Genomic DNA, 7,721 nt, shown 5'->3' on the forward strand with positions numbered 1-7,721 from the left:
CGTGAAATGCTAGGAATGAAGGCGTTTTGATTTGAGGAGGTGTGTTGGAAATTCAACTCAAAACAAGTTGGTGCTAGCCATTGTTGAAAAAACAATGTCAAAGTTAGGCATGGAAAGTTAGGCAATATTAGGTATGGTTGAATAAAAATTATTAGGTGCAATTAATGTGTTTTGTGTGGTAATAAATAATCTTAGTTTAATCATTTGGTTTGCTATAAATACCCAAGCTCTCAAGCATTGTAAATCATCCCATCCAAATCCCACTTCCAATTGTGAAGAAGCTTGTAAGCTTTCTTATTCCAATAGTTTGTAAACCTTTTTCATATATCAAAGTCCAAGTGTTTTGCCAAAGCTTGTTGCTTCCCTCCTTTCTCTATTTCTTTCTTTGTCCAATTTTATTTGAGAGTGCAAAGTGAAAGAGGTGTGATAGAGTTTGTAAACTTATCACCCACATATTTTGGTATTGAGTTAGTAAACTGTCAAATACCAACAGGGCGGAGAGGGACAACCACGAGGGGTAGGAATGCAGCGAAGCCAACGAAGCCGCACGAGTATGGCGTCAATGAACTCAGTTCGCATGACGGTTTAGAGGCGTTGCAAGCGTTGAAGGAGAAGAAAGAAAACAGGAGGAAGAAGCAAGGCGCAGCGAGGTTCTTGAAGCGAATGAAGCAGAACTCGCCGAGCACTGAAGTGAAGAAGGAGACATCGGATGGTTCTGAGGATGATACTGAGGAGAGCAAGGACGAAAAGAAGAAGAAGAAGAAGCCGACGACGAGGGGTAGGAAGAAGCCGGAGGTTGAGAGGGATGAGAGGGTGACGCGGAGTTCAACGGGAAGCGGGGGAGGGAGGGGAGGGGGAAGAAGGTGTCAGGAGAGCAATGGGAGTGGAAGGAGAGGGTCGGGAGGCCACCGAAGAGGCTGGAGATTGCGGCGGCAGAAGCGGGGAGTAGGAAGAGAGGGAGAGAGAATGGGGAGGCTGATCAGGTGGGGAGTGCAGGGAGGCGGAGAAAGAATTACTAGAGAGGGATAGGGAGAGACAGAGATATATATTAGATGTGCTGTGAATTTGTAGAATGTTTTGGAGCATCTCTTTTTGCATATACAGATCCTGATGAGTAGCATCATCATTGAGAACCTTTTTCGTTCTAGTTTCAATATTGTTCTTGTTTTTTTTAGCGTGGGCTTTTTTGATGCAATAGGAAATAAGCTGGGTCCAAAACACCCGAAAGCAAAGGAAGAAACTAAGATAATACTAAAGAAATATACTGAGAAAGATAATACAAATGCAAATGACGCATTACTGCAACATGAAGGAAAACAATAATACTCATGCACTTTCGTACATGTTCGATCTTCTTCTCTCTTAACATTTAATAATTTAATCTGGTAATCGTTTGTAAAAAAAAAAAAAAAAAAAAAGAAAGAAAACATAGAAAGATAATACAAATCATATAATATTAACAATTTCCTTGCCATATAGTTGGATATCGATATTAAATGCAACTGATATTGATATATGCATTGATATTCTCACAAATTTACATATCGATATTTCTCGCGATACCGATATTTGAAACACTGCTTCTACTACTTTTACTTTCATATAAATTTGTCTGATATGTTATGTTATCAAGAATAAGAGTTGTTCATACATGTCTTCGGATGATGGTTGATAGTTTGGGAAGAAAACTGTTACATGAAAAAGATGTTAAAAAGTCAGGTTTGTTGCCACTTAGTATTACGGTCAAGTGGTATTCCTCTTCACTTATAAGTGAGAGGTTGGCTAACCTATTGTGAGGCTGAACCCACCTCCATCCTTAGTGTAGATAATATTTTTGGTCCAGTACTTTGTAACTTTCAGCCTAAACCAAACCCAAACCTAATTAGGCCTTAAAAGATTCCAATTATTTCATCACTGCCCATGAAAAAGAGAAGTCAATGACATTAATAAATAAAATAGTACAGGCTCTTTAAGAGAAGAGATCTCCATTTAAAAAAGAAAAAATGGGGACACCCTCTTAATCGTTAGATTTGTCTGTAATGAAATTTTGTAGTTGAGATTAAATCACAGGCCACAGAATCTCAACCATAAAATTTCATTAAAGTCAAATATAACGGTCAAGAGGGTGTCCCCATTTTTTTTGAAAAATGAGGATCCCTTCCCTTAAAGGCTTCCTAAAATAGTAATAATAATAAATAAGTAAAACAATGATATCCGGAGGATTACAGTGACGGAGCAAGGCAAAATTATAAGGTAGATTGCAGAAAACTTGGTCAACAAGAATGGTTAAATTCTTGAGAAATTAAATCGCAGCCTGCAAGTGAATTTCCAAGTGCTTCTGCTCAAAAGTTTCAGTATTCTATCGTGACGAAATTCCAAGGCATTTGCGTATGAATTTAGTTAGGAAAGTTGGATGTATGTTTAGCCATCCCTACGACTTTAATTCCCTTTCTGTTTTACTCAGTAGTTAGATTTCTTGTATGCAGCAGCAATGTGGTTAATAAGCACTATTCTAAAAATTCTTGCGTATGTGCTAAGCAGCTGGACACCGCCCCAATTAATCATAGGCATTCGAAAATTAAGAAAGGGTGTCTGGTGCCTAGACTTGTCCAGACACCCTCTAACGCGCGACTCTCACTTAGACAGAAAATATATCACTTTCATTTTGCTTTCTATTTTTGATAAATTTTAAGAGACTTGTTGAGACACTCGTTACATGATTGTTCAACATGTTTTCAATATGTTCTAATACTTTATAATCTATATGTCATTTTATTTTACAATTTATGTATCCCAATACAAGTATATTTATTTTTACATAGAGTAGACATTTATTTATATGTTACATAATAATTTAATTAAAATAAAAAAAATTACCTAGACACCTATGCATTAGGCCCTTACTGAGCGCCCGACTAGCGCTTATCACCTTTTAAATTGTTAAGAAGTCCTTTATTTCTCATGGAAAAAATTACACTTGATTAGCATACGAAGCGATCTTTAACATTAGAGAGAAATTGGAAATACGCATATCGCCAAGACGTGCTAAAAACTAGAGGGCCACAAACTCCCCAAAATCCTACAATGAAACCAAGAGCCACTGAAATATGAAACCATGGAATTTCGTTCCCATTGCCATGTTCTTAGTTGCAGTATCACTTGTATTCATCTGCTGGCATTTGTTTGGAAGCGGGGAACCGCAAAGTCCCGGGTTGCCCTCATAGGCAGTGGCATCAAAGCCTTGGAGCTGTGTGCCTAACGGTACTTGTCCTTGAAGGTTGTTGTATGCAACACTAAGTGAAGCCAAGAAATGAAGGCTTGATAGTGAAGCTGGGATTCTACCCGACAGATGGTTTCTTGAGAGGTCTAATATCTCCAAGTTTGTGAGCTTAGATACCTGGTCCGGGATGCTGCCAACTATGTTGTTGAAACTGATATCCAGCACGTGAAGGTTTTGCAACCGGCCTATCTCAATGGGAATGTTGCCACTTAGACTGTTATTTGCGATGTAAATACCTGACGGCAAGTTGGACAGATAGTTGTACTGCAGAGCTGCGACAGTTTCATTCGTGTGCTGAGCGTATATAGGTAGTTCGACATGACCACTATCCGTTTGAGCTGAAGGCTTCTCAGATACAAGAGCTTGAAGTGAGAAAAGCTCCTTGGGAAGTCCCCCAGAAAGCGAGTTGTTGTACAAGCTTATGACAAAAAGACTAGGAAGACTTCCCAACCAAGGAGGTATTGAGCCTGTGAGTTTGTTAGAAGACAAATCAAGGAGTTTGAGTTTCTTGAGCTTTGACATCCACACCGGAATATGACCTCTAAGTTGGCAGTTCGATAAGCTAAAAAGGCAGAGATTTTGAAACCCAGAACCAATCATTGCATCACCATCCGGCAGTTCTTCACCTAGAAAACTATGTGGAAGTGCGACCACCCTGAGACTTTCCAAACGCATCAATATATGTATAGCGCCGGTGACATTAGTGAGTCTGTTCCTACCAAGCGAGAGGAAGGATAGGTATTTCAACGAAACAATCTCAGGTTGTATTTGTCCCTCTAGATCATTACTGCTCAGGCGAACTGCTTTCAGATACTTGCATGAGTAAAGGCTTTTTGGCATGGCGCCAGAGAAGTGATTACTCACGAGATCAAGTTTGATAAGTTGATCAAGTTTGAAAAAATTTAGCTCCGAGATATTTCCATCCAAACGGTTGAATCCAAGATTGAGTTCGATAAGGTTTGTGCAATTCATCAAAGATGGGGGCAGAGGACCTTCAAGGTTGTTGAGATGAAGGAGCATGAGTTTTAATTTGGAAAGCTTCCCGATGTGGAGAGGAAGTGGGCCACTCAAATGATTGAAGTAGATCTCTAGGATTGTGAGGCTGGTGAGGTTGACAATGTTGTCACTAAAGTGACCGAAAAGCTGATTGGAAGGTAATGAAATTTCATGAAGAGCCTGAGCTTTGTAGAGATCACTAGGAAGCGTTCCAGAGAGAGTATTGAAGCCCGCACGAAAGGTTTCCAATTTCGAACAGTTTCCTAGTCCAAGCGGACTCCCCATACCACACTCTGCCATTCAAACATCAGAAAATATTGTTAGCAAACTGAGAATAAAATAGTTGAATTATGCAAAATTTATATAAAAAAAAAAAGGGGATATTGTGGAGAGGATGTGAATATTTACCTAAAACCACATAACCAAGCGTTCTGTTAGTCCAGAAAAATTTGTTTTATTTGTTGAAGCTTTTATACTGGTCAGTTGTGAGAGAAACCTTGCTAATCAAAGTCAGAAACATGTCTAGTCGACATGTTGTCCAATTGAACAGTACTTGGCTTCAGATCACAATGAACTATTGATGTTTCACAGTGATTATGAAGATAATCGACTAATCAAAAGCACAAGCAACATCAATGGCAATGCTGAGCCTTTGCAAAAGATTTAAACTCTTGGGTGCCTCTCTTGCTTCTTTCAATATCAGTCGGTGGATGCAGCCACTTCTCTAAGCTTCCTTTTCCATGTACTCATAAACCAAAGCCTTGAAATCATTACCAAGAGAATCAACACTTGAATATACAGTTATAATCTTGACGAGATTTCGATGCTTGATATTTCTCAAAACCTCAAATCCAGATATAAAACACTTTGCTGCTCAATGGTGTAACAAGTTAAACACCTTTACGGCGGCAACCAATTGAGCTCTATCATCAACATCGAGAACTCCCTTGTACACAACCCCAAAACTTCCAGCACCAATAAAAAATTAGCCTCAGATAATCCATCAGTAGCTCTTAGCAGAGTAGCATATGAAACTTGCAAATAAGAGTTTGTTATTGTACTTTACGAAATTTCTTTCCTTTCCTTTCTTGACGAACAAAGAAAGAAATATGGCAAAACACTAAAGGGGATTATTAATGTCAAGTTTCGAAATGATCCTCCCTTATGGGACTTGCACTTGCAGTTGGAGATTGGCACTACCTCCGTAAAGCCTGGTGTTGCCAGTTATCGAAATTTCTTTTTTTTTTTCTTATCTTAATGTTGTACAATAATCTGAATTATCTATTTCTGTGTCACCTTTTAAAGTCCAACTTCGCCAAAAATCAAAGTAATTCATACTTGTTTTGTCATCTAATTGTTATCCAATAAATAAATGAACCATGTTTTTCAGTTAAATGCTGAAATTTTGACAACGTTAATTAAATAGTTAAACGATTTTTTATTTAACCATTGAAATCGTTGTTGGAGAAATCCATGCCTCTAATCGAAGAGGAACGAAGACAGATAGAGGAAGGTATTTGGCCTGTAAAATGATTTTTGCTGACATTCAGAATGCTCAAATTCCAGGCATACTGGAGGAATGAAGAAGGAATTGTAACATTGAATTGATTGTTCGACAAATCCACTATTTGAATGTAAGTAGATGATAGAAACAAAGGTAATTCTCCGGAGATATGGTTATAGCTCAAATCAAGGATTTCAAGGTGACTCGAGGACAAGAAGAGTCCAGCTTCCAGAGGACCGGAAAGCAGATTGTGGGAGAGATTGAGGTGCGAAAGATGCGTGAGGCTTCCAAGGGAGCGAGAAACGCTTCCTTGGAGACGCTTAGAGGGCAATGAAACATGTGTTACCCTACCATCGGCATCACAAGCGATGCCTTCCCAGTGACAACAATCACTGGAAGACCAATTTAAACGAGAAGAAGATATATCAAAAGATGACAAAAGAGAGTTGTGATCTGCCTCCTTGCAAGCATGGTTTGTAGAAATGAAAGTAGAGAACAAAAAAAACAGGAAGAGGACTCCATAAGGTATTTCGCGGCTAGCTTCCGGCATGATGTTTTTCGCTATGTCTGCACTGGAATTATATTGCTCACATCGTTTCGGGTGTATATATACACTCCCTTGTTTGGAGCAAAGGAGGTAGAATTAACAAAGGGAAGAAGGTAATTAGGTGATGGTTCGAATTCTTGTGCGCAATGTTTGAGTTTTGAAGTCTTTGCTTTCCACTTATATAGAAAAGAAACAAACCTGCAGAACATGGGACGTCACTAATGGAGGGTCTAATCACGGGTTGGCAACTTGGCGGCAACGTATTAGAAGGTTTACATTGACTTTGGGGTCGTGCTTTTTGGAAGATCTAAAACAAATTTTAGTTTTGGAAATGATTGTTTGGAAATCTTTTTTAAAAGATCAGTTTTTTTGAGATTAGGCAGGAGAAATAATTAATTTTTTAATAACAATGATATATTAATCATACACTGATGACTAAAAAAGAGAGTTAATAACTAATAGATGAATAATTATATAGTTTACGTAGAAAAGATTTTTCCTTAATAATCAAATGCACATGAGTAAAAGATTTATACACGAGTTTTTTCCCATCATCATCCTATACTAATGACTACATAATTATAAATAAATTACGTAACGAAAAGTGGTTACAAAGAACTTATAACATTATAAAATATAAATAAATTACATAATGGAAAGTGGTTACAACGATTGCATGCAATAACTGCAAATTATGGGAGACGACTTCAAAGTCGTTGAAAGATGCTTTAATCTCTTAGTTTTTGGTTTGACTGTAGCTCTCTTAGTCAATGTTTCACATTTATGTGCAAGTCTTTTTCTTGACTTTAAAAGCCAAGCCAGAATAATTAACTAGAAGGAAGTTTCCCAGCAAGAATGTTGAGACATTATCTTCAGGACTGTAGAGTCACACATATTGATTCTTTTCTGTAATAATTAACTAGAAGAAAGTTTCCCAGCAAGAATGTTGAGACATTATCTTCAGGACTGTAGAGTCACACATATTGATTCTTTTCTATGCTGATATTTTATCACTGCAGATTGAATTCAAAGGTTTATTAAAGTCTTGAATCTTGATAGAGGTCTTCTACTCTTTTGGAACACACATTGACACGCCCAATCCTGATATTCCTCGAACACCAGGGTAGGCACGTACTCGCCGATATCCAAATTAAAGTGACGAAGCCATACTAACATGCATGGAAAATAATAAATATGAATAAAAGTTATGAATTTAAATACAATGATTATGCAAATGAGGAACGTGTTTAGAGTATATAACTAATCTAGAACACTAAAAAGAAATAATATAAAATTGAGTGAACAAAGGAGTGGGTCCTACACCGAGAGGACTCGAAGATGCCGATGCGAAAGTGCCTTGACGATTGGATTGTACACCTCGATTCTAAGTCCTA

The 7,721-nt window shown here is 37.9% G+C and overlaps 1 pseudogene; it reads right to left on the reverse strand.

Moving 5' to 3' along the window:
- Positions 1 to 2,981: 2,981 nt before the first annotated feature.
- LOC137743247 (receptor-like protein 3) lies at positions 2,982 to 6,548 on the reverse strand (annotated as a pseudogene).
- Between the last annotated feature and the right edge of the window lie 1,173 nt (positions 6,549 to 7,721).

Source organism: Pyrus communis, chromosome 11, assembly GCF_041283825.1.
Source record: "Pyrus communis isolate YQ-2024b chromosome 11, ASM4128382v1, whole genome shotgun sequence".
NCBI lineage: Eukaryota > Viridiplantae > Streptophyta > Magnoliopsida > Rosales > Rosaceae > Pyrus > Pyrus communis.